Here is a 16,796-nt window from a genome sequence, read left to right on the forward strand (position 1 = left end):
CAAGAAAGAGTCAGAAATGAGCGGTCTTTTCCACACCTCTGCATCAAGTTTACCATCAGCCAGAGCAAGTCATTTGCCCGCATCTAGTGTGAGAATGGAAGGGCACTACAAAGTTCCAGACGAGGCCATGAGTCGGGGGCTCTTGGTGACCTGCATTTACCACAGTCCCCGTGTCCCTTGTCTGCAAACAACTGCGACACTAACAGTCACTAATGTTGGGAGCTTACACGGGCAATCTGCTCTGAACTTTGCAGACCTTTAATGCTTGCCACAACTTCATATGGAAAACTTCAGAAAGATGAAGTCTCGCTCGAAGTCACACAGTTAGGAAATGGATTTGAAAGCATGTTTCTAACTCTGAAAATTCAGAGCTACTCTCTTATATCTCTGTGCCCTTCTGTCTTAAAATCCTGACTTTTCTTAAATATCTAATTATCTGTTCATTGAATACCTAGGACGTGTCGGGCACTATGCTAAGCACCGAAAGTGTACAGATAACTTAAATTTAGTGCCTGCCTTCAAAACCTACAGCTTGACGAGACAAATAGGAAGATATAATTTCGTATTTAGTAGTTTTTTAAAGTTTTGTTTATTTATTTTAGTAATCTCTATACCCAGCAAGGGACTCAAACTCACAACCCCCAAATCAAGAATTTCATGCTCTCCTGACAGAGCCAGCCAGATGCCTGTAAGAAGATAGATTTTAGGGGCAACTGGGTGGCTCAGTGGGTTAAGCCTCCAACTTTGGCGCAGATCCTGATCTCACTGTCCATGAGTTCAAGCCCCACGTCAGACTCTGTGCTGACAGCTAAGAGCCTGGAGCCTGCTTCAGATTCTGTGTCTACCTCTCTCTCTGCCCCTCCCCTGCTCATGCGTGCTCTCTCTCTCTCCCTCTCAAAAATAAATAAACATTTTTTTAAAAGATAGATTTTAATACTGAATGTTCTTTGCATCCCTGAAGATGTCTCAATGTGTTTTTCTCATGTCTGCCTTCTGCTCTTTGACTCGCTAATGTTCCCTCTAAATTTTATTTATTTTTTTAAATTTTTTTTCCTTTTTTTTTTTTTAATGTTTATTTGTTTTTGAGAGACAGAGACAAAATGTGGGTGGGGGAGGGGCAGAGAACGAGGGAGACACAGAATCTGAAGCAGGCTCCAGGCTCTGAGCTGTCAGCACGGAGCCCGATGTGGGGCTCGAACTCACGGACCATGAGATCATGACTTGAGCCGAAAGTTGTACGCTTAACCGACTGAGCCAGCCAGGCGCCCCTTTCTTCCAATTTTTAGCCCTTCTAGCTCCCTTTTTCCCTCTCTCCCCTTCTCATCCCATTTTTATTTCAGTCCCCTGTCCCTATTTCCCTGCCAAATGTGTCTGTACCCCTTTCTTCCCCCCCCCCCCCCCCCCCCCCCAGTTACAGTGTTGTCAACCCAAACAGGAGGACTGGTTTCTGGATGTATCCCTGTTCCACAAGAGCTTCATCAGGCATGTGCCCTACAGGAAGATTTGATTTTCTGATAGGGTCTTTTTTTTTTTTTAATTTTCTTAATGTTTATTTATTTTTGAGAGAGAGATCATGAGTGGGGGAGGGGTAGTGAGAGAGGGAAACACAGAATCCCAAGCAGGCTCCAGGCTCTGAGCTGTCAGCACAGAGACCGACTCAGGGCTGGAACCCACGAACGGTGAGATCATGACCTGGGCTGAAATCGGACGCTTAACCGACTGAGCCACCCAGGCGCCCCAATGGTCTTTTTTGTTTTTCCTTAGAGCACGAGCAGGGAAGAGGGGTAGAGAGGGAGACAGAGGGAATGTTAAGCGGGCTCTACACTCAGTGCGGAGCCCGACGCTGGGCTCAATCCCACGACACTGGATCATGACCTGAGCTGAAATCAAGAGTCAGACGCTCAACAGACCGAGCCACCCAGGTGCCCTGATTTTCTGACAGGGTCTTAACCTCAGTCAAGCTAGTCCTGCCTGAGCTGCTTCTGTAGAGTGAGTGATTTCCTAAGGCCATCAAAGCCACCACATCACCGCTGCCTCCTGCTCCAGGGACTTCTGCTGCCTGTAGCATCTGGCTTCCCCATCCCCCTTCTCAGTGAACACCCTGGTCATGAGGAGAAACTGAGGCGTGGGGAGGGGGGCCGTGCAATCACTGGCCAAGCTGGGTACTGCAGCCAGGCTCCCCGCCCTCAGCCTTCAGTCCGGCTCCTCTCTCTCCGGCGTGCGGTGATGCAGCTTCGGTAAACATTGGCCGGACTGGCACGGGATGGATTCTGATCACCAAGCACGTCGGCTCCCTAATGCCTCAACTGGTCAGCGTCCTCTCGTCCATGCACGTTCTGGAGGACGTCGGAATTCTCAGAGAGGCGGGAAGAAGACATGAGAGGTACTCCTGGCTTGTCCCCTCCCCTGTATTCACCTATCACCTTGTTTTCTGCTCTCACACTTGCTCCCCTGTGTACCGTGGACTGTTCCTGGGGCGAAGCCTCAGGAGGGCAGGTCCCAGGTCAAAGGCCTTCCTTGCAGCTCAGTCTCCCAGCCGAGGCTGAGAACCAGACAAGGGCCACCCAGATGACCTGTAGCTCTGTGGACACGGAGAGCTCACCACTTCCCAACAGGCCTGATTTGCAGGGTGATCTTTGCACATCGTTCCCTTTCACAGGGGGCAAAAGTCAATCGCAGGCCGCTGGGAAGATGCCACGTTTCCTGTCTGGGCTGATTCCTATGGGAGCGGTTGTTGAAAGCAAAGGCCCCTACCTGCTCATTCTGGAAGGTTCATCGCTCCTTGGGGAGACCCTGACCTGAAGGTCGCTCCTTGGGGTACGTGCTCAGTACCCACCTGAGATACAGACAAGCTAAGTCAGGAGGTGGAAAATGATTCTGACCCATGGGCACAGCACTTTGTAAATTTTTTGGACCCTGTCCACCGCACTGAAAGCCAGGTTTTACTCCTGTTTGTGAGATAAGGAAGCTGAAACTCAGAAAGGTTAAGTAACTATCCAAAGGTCACACAGCTGTAAATTGATCCCACTGGTGTCGGAATTCAAATTTAGTAGGTAGTTTATCAGGCCAGGCTTCCTTTCCTTCCAAACTAAACTATAAATCAGATCTTTTTCTTTTTCTTTTCTTTTCTTTTTGTACTTCTTTTAATTTTTTTAATGTTTATTTATTTTTGAGAGGGAGGAGAGAGACAGAGCACGAGCAGGGGAGTGGTAGAAAGAGAGGGAAACACAGAATCCCAAGCAGACTCCGGGCTCTGAGCTGTCAGCACAGAGCCCGATGCGGGGCTCGGACTCACAAACCGTGAGCTCATGACCTGAGCCGAAGTCGGACGTTTAACCGACTGAGCCACCCAGGAGCCCTTCTTTTCCTTTTTTTAAAGATTTTTTTTAGAGGAGGCTGGGTGGCTGAGTCAGTTGAGCATCTGCCTCCTGATTTTGGCTCAGGTCATGATCCCAGGGTTGTGGGATCAAGCCCCACGTTGGGCTCAGTGCTGAGCATGGAGCCTGCTTAGGATTGTCTCTCTCTTTCTCTTCTCTCTCTCTCTCTCTCTCCCTCTGCTCCTCCCCAGCTCATGTGCATGTGCATGCTCTCTCTCTCTCTCTCTAAAATAAATAAAAATTTAAAGATTTTTTTTCTTTTTACGTAATCTCTGTACCCAATGTGGGGCTTGAACCCACAGCCCTGAGATCAAGAGTCACAAGTTCCACCAGCAGAGCCAGCCAGGCAACCCTGTATCTGTGTTTTCTTATGCTCCGCAACCATATACCCCCACCAAACCTATTAAAGTGCCTTACACTAAAACACACACACACACACACACACACACACACACTATAAACTATTGAATGAATGATTGAATGAATCACCACATCCTGGTAGCAGGAAAGAATAGAAAATCTGGAATTGGAGAGAACTGAAATATTTTCTGATCTGGGGATTTTCTTCTAAGAGAACATGTGTCACTTTTTTAGGTTTGTTTGCTTAAAACAATAAACATTTATGCGTCGTTGAGTCAATGTGGGCCTGACAGTTTCTGGGTGGCCCTGGTTGTACATTGACTGCAGTCAGCTGAGGGGTTCGCTCGAAGGTCTGATGAAGCTTGGCTTTGCTGAGCTCATAGGGTCTGTTTTGCACATCTTGGATCTTGGCTGAGATGGGTCAGCTGATCTGCTCTGCTCCACATCGTCTCCCATCTGCTAGGAGGCTAGTCCGGGCTCCCTCGTGGAGGTCAAAGGAGCCTAAGAGTGGAAGCAGAGGTGTGCAAAGTCTCTTGAGTCTGAAACTGGGAAGTAATACAACAGGCACTGAATGCTCGTTCTAGACCACCTCAGAATGAAAGTGGAGGGAACAAGTCTCCACTTCTTTTTTTTTCCAAGTTTATTTATTTAGGGGCGCCTGGGTGGCTCAGTCAGTTAAACGTCCGACTTTGGCTTTGGTCATGATCTCGCTGTCTGTGAGTTCAAGCCCCGCGTTGGGCTCTGTGCTGACAGCTCAGAGCCTGGAGCCTGCTTCGGATCCTGTGTCTCCCTCTCTCTCTGCCCCTTGCCCACTCACACTCTGCCTCTCTCTCTCAAAAATAAACATTAAAAAAATTAGTTTATTTGTTTATTTTGAGAGGGACAAAGACAGAGTAAGTGGGGGAGGGGCAGAGAGAGAAAGAGAGAGAGGGAGAGAGAGAATCCCAAGCAGGATCCGCACTGTCAGCACAGAGCCCGATGCGAGGCTTGAACCCACAAACCATGAGATTATGACCCAAGCCAAAACCAAGAGTCAGAGGCTTAACCAACACCGAACCACCCAGGCGCCCCAGGTCTCCACGGTCTTAAAAGTATCCTGCAAATTCACTCTGCAAAGAGCCGGGGTGTAAGGAAGCACGAATAGTTGTGGCCACTATAGTGATCTTACATATCTGTAGAAAAACTATTAGCAACTTTCCCAAGCAACTGGCTGCTCTGAGATTTTCCTTAAAGAATCAAGGACTTTTGGTCTATATCATAATATCAGACATGATTTATTATGTGAAGTTTCAAGTTGCTTACGTATAGTTTTTCTCTTGCTGCTGCTGCTATCTCTGTGTCATATCTAACAAGCGCTCACTCCTCATACGTGTCACTTGGGAAAGACAGAGGGTCACACACAGACATACACACATCTAGGACCCCCACCCCCCCGCCACGCACTGTGGTCTTATTCTAGGACAAAGTCCTATGGGTCAGCCCACCGAGTTCCAATGACCCGCTTCCTTCCCCAAGTACACAATCCTCCACATCTGGAGGATTTGATTTGAAGGAATTCTGAGAAAGGACCCTGTGTGATTAGAAGTGGGATTAGGACTCCGTTGCAGTTGGTCCTTGCTGCCACGCGGTGTCACTGTTGAAACTTTGTCTTGCATAGCCTTTTGGACATTTGTGATTTTCCCATGAGGTTCCAGACACTTTAATAGCCAAGGTGGGGATTTCAACTTCCATTCTAAAGTTTCCGGTTGGAACGCCTGGGTGGCTCTGTCGGTTAAGCGGTTAAGCGTCGGGCTTCAGCTCAGGTCATGATCTCACTGTGAGTTCAAGCCCTGCGTCGGGCTCTGTGCTGACAGCTCAGAGCCTGGAGCCTGCTTCGGATTCTGTGTCTCCCTCTCTCTCTGCCCCTCCCCTGTTCATGCTGGCTCTGTCTTTCTCTCTCTGCCTCAAAAAAAAATATACATTAACAAATTTTTAATAATAAAAAATAAAAAATAAAGTCATGGTTTACCCTCGTTCAGCCATTATCACCCCCAAATCAATACCTTGATGATTCCAGAAGACCTCCTGAGCCACATGCTGTGTCAGAACCAGCCTGGTTCTGACCAGGCTAACCCTTAGGACCAGGCTGATAACCCCAACAGCAGCAACAACCTAACGTGCTCCCAGCACTTAGCAAGCCGTCAGGCGCCACACTAAGAAATTTTCATGGATTATAAAATTTCATTTAAGGAGACATCACACCTTATAAAAAGGGGATGCTACCAAAGATGTTGGATCATTCAAGACTTAAGTATTTCGACACTGTATTTTCCAAAAGAATCACTGTAAAAGGGCAGGGTGGGGGTGGGGTGGGGAGGAAGCCTCAACCACTGCAGAACATCTTTGCCTTCATGCTATTTTTTTTTTTTTTATTTGCTAAACACTAGAAACTCTAACGTTTCAGGGAATAGGCGCTCCTAAATTAACTACTTGGCGTGTCACGGCAGTTCCTTGGGCTTTTTCAGAGTGTTTTATCATATCTAACTTCCATTACAAAAGTTATTGATTCTGGACCGTGTTTTTTGGCACTCATGCCACCACTTAATGAACTCAGAAAATATCGCCCTAGGATACAGAAAATATTTTAAATGTTAAGGCTGAATATTAAAGTAACAGCCCATCAGTCATTAGCGTCCACTCTCAGAAGGTATGATGCGCATAAACAATGGCTCAATTCACACGATATGAACATGAATAGCAGTTATTTACTTTTGCAGCTCAATGGATGCAGTCACGTGACAGTGGTTGTAAACGCAGTCCACAGGCCCGCTCAACTCACCGATTTTTTTTTTTAATTTTTTTTTTCCAACGTTTATTTATTTTTGGGACAGAGAGAGACAGAGCATGAACGGGGGAGGGGCAGAGAGAGAGGGAGACACAGAATTGGAAACAGGCTCCAGGCTCCGAGCCATCAGCCCAGAGCCTGACGCGGGGCTCGAACTCACGGACCGCGAGATCGTGACCTGGCTGAAGTCGGACGCTTAACCGACTGAGCCACCCAGGCGCCCCAACTCACCGATTTTGAAATCATGTAACCTTGGCGATTTTTTTTTTCTTTCAAAAAAAAAATTTTTTTTTAACATTTATTTATTTTTTGAGACAGAGAGAGACAGAGCATGAACGGGGGAGGGTCGGAGAGAGGGAGACACAGAATCTGAAACAGGCTCCAGGTTCTGAGCCATCAGCACAGAGTCCGATGTGGGGCTCGAACTCACGGACTGCGAGATCATGACCTGAGCCGAGGTCGGCCGCTTAACCAACTGAGCCACCCAGGCGCCCCAGCGAATTTTTTTTTTTTTTTAATTTAGGGGGATTTGCAGTTTTTCAAATGTGCATAACTCAAATTTACATAATATATAAATGTAAATGATGTAGATGAAAAATGAAGCCTTCGAAAGCAATTCATCAGGTGTCACTGGCTGGCTCAGTCGGTGGAGCATGTGACTCTTGATTTCAGGGTGGTGAGTTCGAGCCACACGGGTGTACAGATTACATAAAAGTAAAGTAATAAACTTAAAAAAACAAAAGCAGTTAATCTACTCCTTTAAGGTGTCGTAGTTGATGAATGACAGGGTGGAGAGTAGACCCCAGTGCTTAGGAACGCAGATTCCCTTTCTCTCAAGATAATTTAATTTTGTTTGTTTGCTTGTTTGTTCACATTTTTTGAGAGAGAGAGATAGTGTGAGTGGGGGAGAGGGACAGAGGGAGAGAGAGAGAATCCCAAGCAGGCTCCACACTCAGCACAGAGCCTGACATGGGGCTCGATACCACAACCCTGAGATCCCAAGCCGAAATCAAGAGTCAGACATTCAACCGGCTGAGCCACCCAGGTGCCCTACTTATTTATCTTTTATTGAAGACTTTATTTTATTTTATTTTTTCAAGTAGGCATTCCTGGTGTGGGGAATGAACTCTCGACTCTGAGATGTAGAGCCTCATACCCTACTGATGAGCCAGCTAGGTGCACCCCAAGGTAATTTCATTTTTCAGAACTTACTGATATTCCTTGTCCTAAGCCTTGGTTGAAATCACACTCATCCATCCCAAAAGCGTTTCTCAATTTTGACTCTTAGGAAGAACTGTTGGGGAAATATGAATTCCCCTTATTCCAGAAAAACCCTTATACAAGTGGAACACCTCCTCCTGCCTGGCCTGATGTGGCTACTCAGTGAGGGGAAGCCTGCACAGAGCGATGGACGTTTCTGTTATTTCCTCCCTCAGGACTGGGGTTGCCAGATGTTTGGATAACTAAGAGGGGCCAGTCAAGTGACTTCTTGAAATAGGAAGTCTGCTTCAAGTGACCGAGACTAAAGACTAGCATTTATTCCTCTCATTGCTTTTTTTTTTTTTTTTTTTTTTTTTGGTTTTCAAATGATCTTTTATTGAAATATTTTCCTTTGTAGTTCTTAACTAGCTGGGCATTCCACTGCATCACTATTGATGTCACGTATGATGTCACGAGGGTGGTGGCCGTCAACATTGCAGCCCACAGATTGGGCAGCCCCCAAGATCTCTTTAATGGGTCCAGAGAGTTCTCAGGCTAAAGATCAGTGCTGCATCTGTGGGGCAATGTTGACAATCTCATCAAAAGTGATATTTCCACGGTGCTTAATGTTTTTCTGCTTCCGTCTCTTGGCCGTTCCTTGAGGGAAACACTTCAGTCTGAACCTGTCTTCTCTGAATGGTCAGTTTCACTGAAATCCTCAGATCCTTCCCATCACCGGTTGCCTTGGCGATATCATCACCAACCTGCTTTGGAGACAGACCCGGGGGGCTGATCTCCGGGGCTACAGCGAGGCGGCACTGACTTCCCCACCCGCGCACCTCAAGTATATGACTTTGATCTTGGTGGCGTCGAACTTAGGTGGCCTGGTGGAGGTGGCTGGTGTTGGATGAACGGCGACCAAAGACAGTTGCACCTTCACCTCCTCCCGGCTGAAAGCCAAAAGTTCATCGCGTATTTAATCTTGGGCTCGACTAACAACTTAGTGCACACGCACACTCATAGATGTGTAAGTACACTCATACATGTGTGTACACACATGTACACACAATCGCGGTCACCAAAGTCACAGATAGGCACAGACACTCACATTCACACACGTGTACAGAAACACATGCACACCGGTCTCGGGAAGGGTGTGCTGGAGTGTCCGGGCAAACTTTACACCCAGTCCAGCCCCAGACCCTGAGGAGGGCCTCCCGGACATGGGGGAAGCAGGGAACATTCCCCCACGGTAGGGGTCTCAGAGCCAGTCAGCACTAATTACAAGGCCTGGAACAGGCTCATCCATCATCTGGGAGCGACAGGCTGGCCGTGCAGCCGCCTCCTGGGCCCCTCCCCCACTGCACTCCATTTCTCCTTGAGTGACCGCAGAATGGCTCCCGCAAGCAAAAAGCTGGAGCCGAGAATGCAGTGCTGTCCAAGATCGTAACTACGGGCATGCCCTGGCTCAGCTGCTAGCTTTTGACTCCTCTCTGCACCGAGGAGAGCTCACGGAACACTCCTCCACCCCCCTTGCATCTATTACCCCTTGGCCAACGGCTTGTACCGTGTGCTCCACACCGGGCTTCAGTATTTCACTGCAACTTTGCAATAATCCTGCACCTTGGGATTGTTTTGCCAGGTTTGCAGACGAAAAAGAGGAGCCTGTAAGACGTAATTTGCTCAGGGGCGCCTGGCGGGCTCAATCGGTTAAGCATGCGACTCGATTTCGGCTCAGGTCATGATCTCACAGTTTGTGGGTTCCAGCCCTGCGTCTGGCTCTGCACTGACAGCGGAGAGCCTGCTGGGGATTCTCTCTCTCCCTCTCTCTGCCAATCTCCTGCTCACGTTCTCTCTCTAAATAAATAAATAAATAAACTTAAGGAAGGAAGGAAGAAGAAAGAAAGAAACAAAGAAAGAAAGAAGCAAAGAAAGAAAAGACAGACCCCTGCTCAGGGTCACCCAGTGGGGAGGGCTAGAGAAGGTATTCAAACCAGAGTCGGCTACTTGCATATCCCAGAATCCCCGTGCTTCTCCCACTGCCCACCCCCTGCCACCTCCAGGCAGGTGACTCCCCACATTGCCAGATCATTGCTGAGCATTTTCTCTTGGGAGCCACACTGGCACTTCTTCCTCGTCTTCTCTCCTAAATCAACTAAAGAGTCAAAGTCTGAAGGAGTCCCACCTTCAAATACCAAATACCAGCCTCAAGGGCCAAGGGTCGGGGGCTGAGCAGAAAATGCAGGGCGCTGAGCCAGCCAGGCTGCAATGACTCCACCATGGGGCCCACCGGTGTGGTCCCAGTGTGCTGGACGTGGCTGGCTTCGGGACACAGCATCAGAGCCAGACTGTCAGCCCTGGATCCCCAATCCCTGGTCATCTAGCTCCACTTCGTGGGGACTGAGTGTCCTGGAGGTATTTCTGGGGCCAGGGCAGTGTGGGCCTCACTGGAAAACTCTGCTCCCATGCTGAAATAATTCTGAAAACCTCCTTGAAGGCCGGGACCGTGGTTTTTTGTCATTATCTTCAGCTTCAAGTATGGGGCCTGGCATCTATAGAGCCGACCCTTAGTATATACCAGCTAAAACACGAGAATAACAACAAAATACTTTCTAAATCCTATCTACTTATTTAAATGCTGCCATTCTGAGTCCAGTGCAAATCCCCATCCCCCAGCCAGCAGTGTTCTCTGGTCTTCCCAGCCAATAGCACCACGCCCTCCTCCAAGCACCAGGCTGAGCATATATTGCCTTACATAACTTGTAACATGTTCATGAGTATTTGCCTTTTCACTCCAACTACTAGGAAGCTCCTTTGGGAACCTGATTCGCACTGTGCTTCTGTGGCACCACCTATGCCTATAAACGTGCAGCAAAAGCTTTTGATTCAAAGTGTACAATGTCTAGAGGTGCCTGGCTGGCTCAGTTGGTAGAGCAAGAGATTTTCGATCTCGGGGGTCCTGAGTTCAAACCCTGTATCGGGTGGGCGTAGAGCTTAATTAAAAAATGGTTTTTAAAAAAAACCCACAGAGCGTGCAATGTCCGTATTTGGGTAAAGATTTTACTTTATAATGATGACATTGATGTTATTCTTACTTAATGTGTCTCCTCAGGAAACCACTAGAGGAAGGAATACCAAAGCACAGCTTCTTGCGGTTATTATCGGCCAGAGGCTTGCCTTACAAGTGTTCTCTCTACCAAGGAATTACACATTTGTGTGGGTGGTCTTTCTTCCTCACCGCTGCCCCCCGTCTTCGATTCCTGGGGTCAGAATTTAGGACTCCACGGATGGACAGCTTCAGTCGGAACTGGGGGATGGTTCTGCACCCTTCGTGGAAGGCAACATCTGGAGTCTGGAACTGTAGCTGTAGGATTAAACAGTTGTGACAACCCGCAGATAGATTGTCTTTCTTTTTCTATTCAAATGGGCCACCTAAAGAGAATCTATACTCTGTTATCATCCTGAGGGAGAGGGGGTGTTTTCCCTTTTCCCCCTAATTGATATGTAGTATCTAAAGAATTCCCATGTCCAAGCACCTGAAGTGTTTAACCTAACAATTAGTTATATGCAGAAAAAGCAAACAAACCATGAAGTTCCCCGGCAAGGGTATTAAAAGAAAGGAGACAATAGGGGCGCCTGGGTGGCTTAAGCATCTGACTTCTGACTTCGGCTGAGGTCATGATCTTGCCGTTCTTGAGTTCGAGCTCCACACCAGGCTCTGTGCTGACAGCGCGGAGCCTGGAGCCTGCTTCACGTTCTGTGTCTCCCTCTCTCTCTCCCCCTTCCCACCCCCCCCCCATTCTCAAAAATAAATAAACATTTGGGGCTCCTGGATGGCTCAGTCGGTTAAGCGGCTGACTTCAGCTCAGGTCATGATCTCACGGTCTGTGAGTTCAAGCCCCGTGTCGGGCTCTGTGCTGACAGCTCAGAGCCTGGAGCCCGTTTCAGATTCCGTGTCTCCCTCTCTCTCTGACCCTCCCCTGCTCATGCTCTGTCTCTCTCTGTCTGAAAAATAAATAAATGTTAAAAAAAAATTTTTTTAATAAATAAACATTAAAAACATTTTTTAAAAAAAGGAGAGAACTACTTTCCGATACGAACTGGTTTCTGATACTAACCAAACCAGTTTCTGATAGGAACTGCCATGCTTATAGCTTTACAGCAGCCAAGAGATGGAAGCAACCTAAATGTCCGTTAGACGAAGAATGTGTGGGTAAAGAACATGTGGTGTATACATACAACAGAACATTATTCAGCCACAAAAAGGCAGGAAATCCTGCCGTATGCCACAGCATGACTGTGAACTTCAGGCCAGCAGGCCAGCTGAAAGAAACAGGTCACGAAAAGACAAATACTGCATGAGTCTCCGTCTGAGTTATGTAAAGTAGTCATGCTCTTAGGAAGTAGAAAGGTGGCTACCAGGGAGTGGTAGGAGGACAGGGAAGGGAGTTCTTGCTCAGTGGGTGTAGAGTTTCAGTTTTGCAAGACAAAAAGATTTTAGAGATCTGTTGCTCGAGAATGGGCATATATATATATATATATATATACAGTAAAACCTTGGATTGCCAGTAACTCATTCTACAAGTGTTCTGCAAGACGAGCAAACATTTCCAATAAATTTTAACTTGATAAACAAGCGTTGTCTTGCAATCCGAGTAGTATGGGTCGCCAATGTCACATGATCCCAACGTGCGCCAATGGTTCTTGAAATTCGCTTTGATACATGAGTGCTTTGAATTATAAGCATGTTTCCAGAACGAATTATGCTTGCAAACCAAGGTTTTACTGTATTGTTTTCTTCTTTTTTTTTTTTTTTAAAGTAGGCTCCATGCCCAAGGTAGGGCTTGAACTCATGACCCCGACATCAGGAGTCCCATGCTCTATCCACTGAGCCAGGCAGACACCCCAAGAGTGTGCATATATTAACACTCCTGTATACTAAACATGGGTTAAAAGCGTAAATTTTATGTTATATGTGTTTTACCACAAGAATAATAATAAGAAAAAGCACCATTCTTGGGTGACAACCTTGTCCCAGGGATTTCCCAGTAGTAAAATACTCATCATAACCTATTCGATGGGTATTGTTGTCCTTGCTTCATACATGGAAAGAAAGGAAGAGATCCAGCGATGTATTTGATCCCATGGCCACCTGACTTCAGCAGCCATGTTTTTTACCCACAGAGCACACTCTTGCACCCCAGGTGGCATTGGCCTGGTGACCCTCACTCTATAGGTAAGAACAGTGAGTTGGGAGCTTGAGTTCAGACAGGCTTCTCTGGTTTTGCAAGGCCAGACTTCCCATGTCAAACCACCTCCCCAACCACATCAACAGTGTCTCCCCATATATGTTCCCCACTTCTTCCTTTGTAACAGCACCCCTGATTTTTAGCTGGCAACTTGGCCAACTGAAATGAAGACCTCCCCTGAAGGTAGTTGTGGACATGTGACTAAGTTCTGGCCAATGGGATGTAAGCAAAGGTGTCAAGGATAACTTTTGGGAGGGGTCCTTAAAATAGGGACACACCCTTCTTCAGTCCCTCTTCCTCCCTTCTGCTGGCTGGGATAAAACACGATGGCCAGAGCTTGAGGCAGAATCAAATCTGAACCTGTAATCCAAACCACAGCATGTTGATGTTGTCACATGAAACCCTTGCACACAGTGAGTACGCCTGGTTTCTCAGTGTTCCATATGTTGCATGTAGGAGAAATCTGAAGTCATCCCATTGGTGCTGCCATGCTTGGTGTGACCCAGATCCTTCAGTGCTTATGGTTGGATGAAATTACAAGGCATTTACAGATTGGAAGCTAAAGATCCACTGACTTCTCTCAATGCCCCCTTCATTCATTCATTAAGTATTAACTGAGTGCGTACTACATGCTAGGCACTGTTTGGACACTGGAAATACAACGTCAAACAAGACAAACAGAGTCTCTGTCCCCTCAGAACACGCACTTTTATGGACTGATACTGTCTTCCTCCCATTTTCTACCATGTGGTATGAAATATCCCAGTGTATGTGAGAGGTGTGGGGGTAAGGACAAAATGTGGGAGGGATCTTGAAATGTGACCAAGGAGGGGCAATTTTCTTTTGTCCCAGATTTCTCCACAAGGCCTATTTTGCAGGGACCTAGGGGACATTCCTGCCTTGACCTGTGTTGGGGGTTGGAATTGGGTCAGGTCTACAATATGAATCAATAAACTCATCTAAGAGTCCACCAACTAGGCCAGTTCTTTAAGTTTCTGTGGGACCCCGAAGGGCCCCAGCTACCAAAAAAGGATTCCTGGCAACAGTAATGGTAAATGTGCTAAGTTCACCTGTGGGGACCTATATTTTCCCAAGCCAAAATCATGTCACAAGGTCTAAGAAATACCCATTTCCATGGGGTCCACTAAAACTGAAAAGTTTTGAACTCAGAACTCTACTAGAATATAGATTGGGAACTATGACATTGTATCATATCATCTAGGCCCATCACCCTAAAACCCCTTTGCTGTTAGAAATTACTAGAAACCCAGCAGTCTGTTGTAGCACTATTCATGATAGCCAAGGAGAAAGAACAAACCAAATGTTCGACAGATGAATAGATAAAGAAAATGTGGGGCACCTGTGCGGCTCAGTCGGTTAAGCATCAGATTCTTGGTTTCGGCTCAGGTCATGATTTTGTGGTTCATGAGATCGAGCCCCGCACTGGACTCTGTACTGACAGTGCAGATCCTGCTTGGGATTCTGTCGCTCCCTCTATCTCTCTGCCCCCCCACCCCTGCTCGTGCTCCCTCTCTCTCTCTCCAAATAAATAAATAAACTTTTAAAAAAGTATATATATACGCATATATATATGTATATACAGATGGACACACACACACACACACACACACACACTGGAATACTATTCAACCTTAAAAAAAGGAGGGAATTCTTCAAGATGCAACAACATGGACGGACCTTGAGGACATTATGCTGAGTGAAATAAACCAGACACAGAAAGACAAGTACTGCATGATTCCACTTCTATGAGGTATCCAAAATAGTCAAGCCCTTAGAATCCAAGAGTGGAATGGTGGTTACCAGGAGCCGAAGGTGGGGGGAGGGTGTGAGGAATTACTGATCAAATGGCATAAGATGTCAGTTAAACAAGCTGAGTAAGTTCGAGAGATCTGCTGAACACATTGCGTCTATTGTCAACAATACTGTATTGTCCACTTATAAATTTGTTAAGAGGACAGATCTCATGTTAAGTGCTCTGAACACAATGAAATAATTTTTTTTTAAAGTCTAACAGTGAGCCAACACTTTATCTAGACTAAGCTAGGTGTTCTGATTAGTGCTCCAGAGAAACTTTCATTCCATCTGGGGAGATGTAACAAGGAAAAATGAGAGGGCACACAGTCTTTGCTGTCAGGGAGGATTTTGGTCTGATGGGGAACAGACATAAAATAACAATAATCACACAAGGCAGAGGTGCAGCTAAAAAGGCAGTGGAGATGAATTTGGAAGGTCCTGAATACTGTGCAAAAACGTTTGGGCTAGAGGGGTCCCCTGGGTAGCTCAGTTGGTTGCATGTCCGACTTCGGCTCAGGTCTTGATCTCACAGTTCATGAGTTCAAGCCCCAGGTCGGGTTCTGTGCTGATAGCTGAGAATCTGGAGCCTGCTTCAGATTGTGTGTGTCTCTCTCTCTGTTCCTCCCCCTTTATACTCTCTCTCAAAAATAAAAAGAGAAGAAAAACAGAAAGTATACCTTGCTTAAAAAAAAATCTGGACTACATCCTTTTTACGAAGGTCTAACTTGGAGGAAGATGGGAGGGTATGTTGTCAGGGAGGCAGTATGCAAATAGAATCCAGAGGGTTCATTTTGCCTTGTGATGTACACCCAAACACAAAATACAGATTTTTCTAGAATGAGTTACCCACAGTTTCCATCACCTTCTCAAAAAAAGAGTCCATGACCTATTAAAGGTCAGGAAGCAATTAGGGAGCCATCACAATTTGGGGCAGGTGAACGATAGGAGGTTTGTGTTGTGGACTTGCACTCTGACGGAGCGGAGGTTAAGAGGAAAGTTTTCAGGGGCACCTGGGTGGCTCAGTAGGTTGAGAATCTGACTCGATTTCAGCTCAGGTCGTGATCTCTAGGTTCGTGAGTTCGAGCCCCGCGTGGGGCTCCGCACTGGCAATGCACAGCCTACATGAGATTCTCTGTCTCCCTCTCTCTCTGCCTCTCCCCTGCTTTTTATCTGTCTCTCTCAAAATAAATAAATAAACAAACATTAAACAAAAAAAAAGGGGGGGGAAAGTTTTCAGAGGCTGATATTCAGCTGGCAGGGGAATGGTGAAAATAGGAACATCTGAGCCCAGGATTTAGGTCAATTGGATGAAAGTAGCATAGGGAAAGAGAGGTACGGATTAGCTTTATGACTGGAACCCTAAGGAAGAAGATATAAAGGACATTGTGACTGATTTTCAAACCACACAATTTCTTTTTTTTTAATTTTGTATTTGTTGGGGCGCCTGAGTGGCTCAGTCAGTTAAGCGCTGACTTCGGCTCAGGTCATGATTTCAAGGTTTGTGAGTTTGAGCCCCGCATGGGGCTCAGTGCTGACAGCTCAGAGCCTGGAACTGCTTCAGATTCTGTGTCTCCCTCTCTCTCTGCTCCTTCCCCACTCATGTTCTGTCTCTCTCTGTCTCTCAAAAATGAATAAACACTAAAATTTTTTTTTTAATTTTGTATTTGTTTATTTTTATTTTTTCAGTATATTTTTAATTAACTTATTTATTTTGAGAGAGAGAGAGAGCAGGGGAGGGGCAGAAAGAGAGAATCCCAAACAGGCTCCGAGCTGTCAGCACAAAGCCTGATGTGGGGCTCAAACTCACAACTGTGAGATCATGACCTGAGCCGAAATGCTGAGTCGGATGCTCAACCGACAGACCCACCCTCTTTTTTTTTTTTTTTTTTTTTTTTTTTTTTTTAATTTTGGGAGTACAGTTGACATCCCATCGGCACAATTTCTTTTAATTTGCCTTAGAGACAGAAGGAA

This window comes from Prionailurus viverrinus, chromosome D1 (genome assembly GCF_022837055.1).
Source record: "Prionailurus viverrinus isolate Anna chromosome D1, UM_Priviv_1.0, whole genome shotgun sequence".
In the NCBI taxonomy this organism is placed as follows: domain Eukaryota; kingdom Metazoa; phylum Chordata; class Mammalia; order Carnivora; family Felidae; genus Prionailurus; species Prionailurus viverrinus.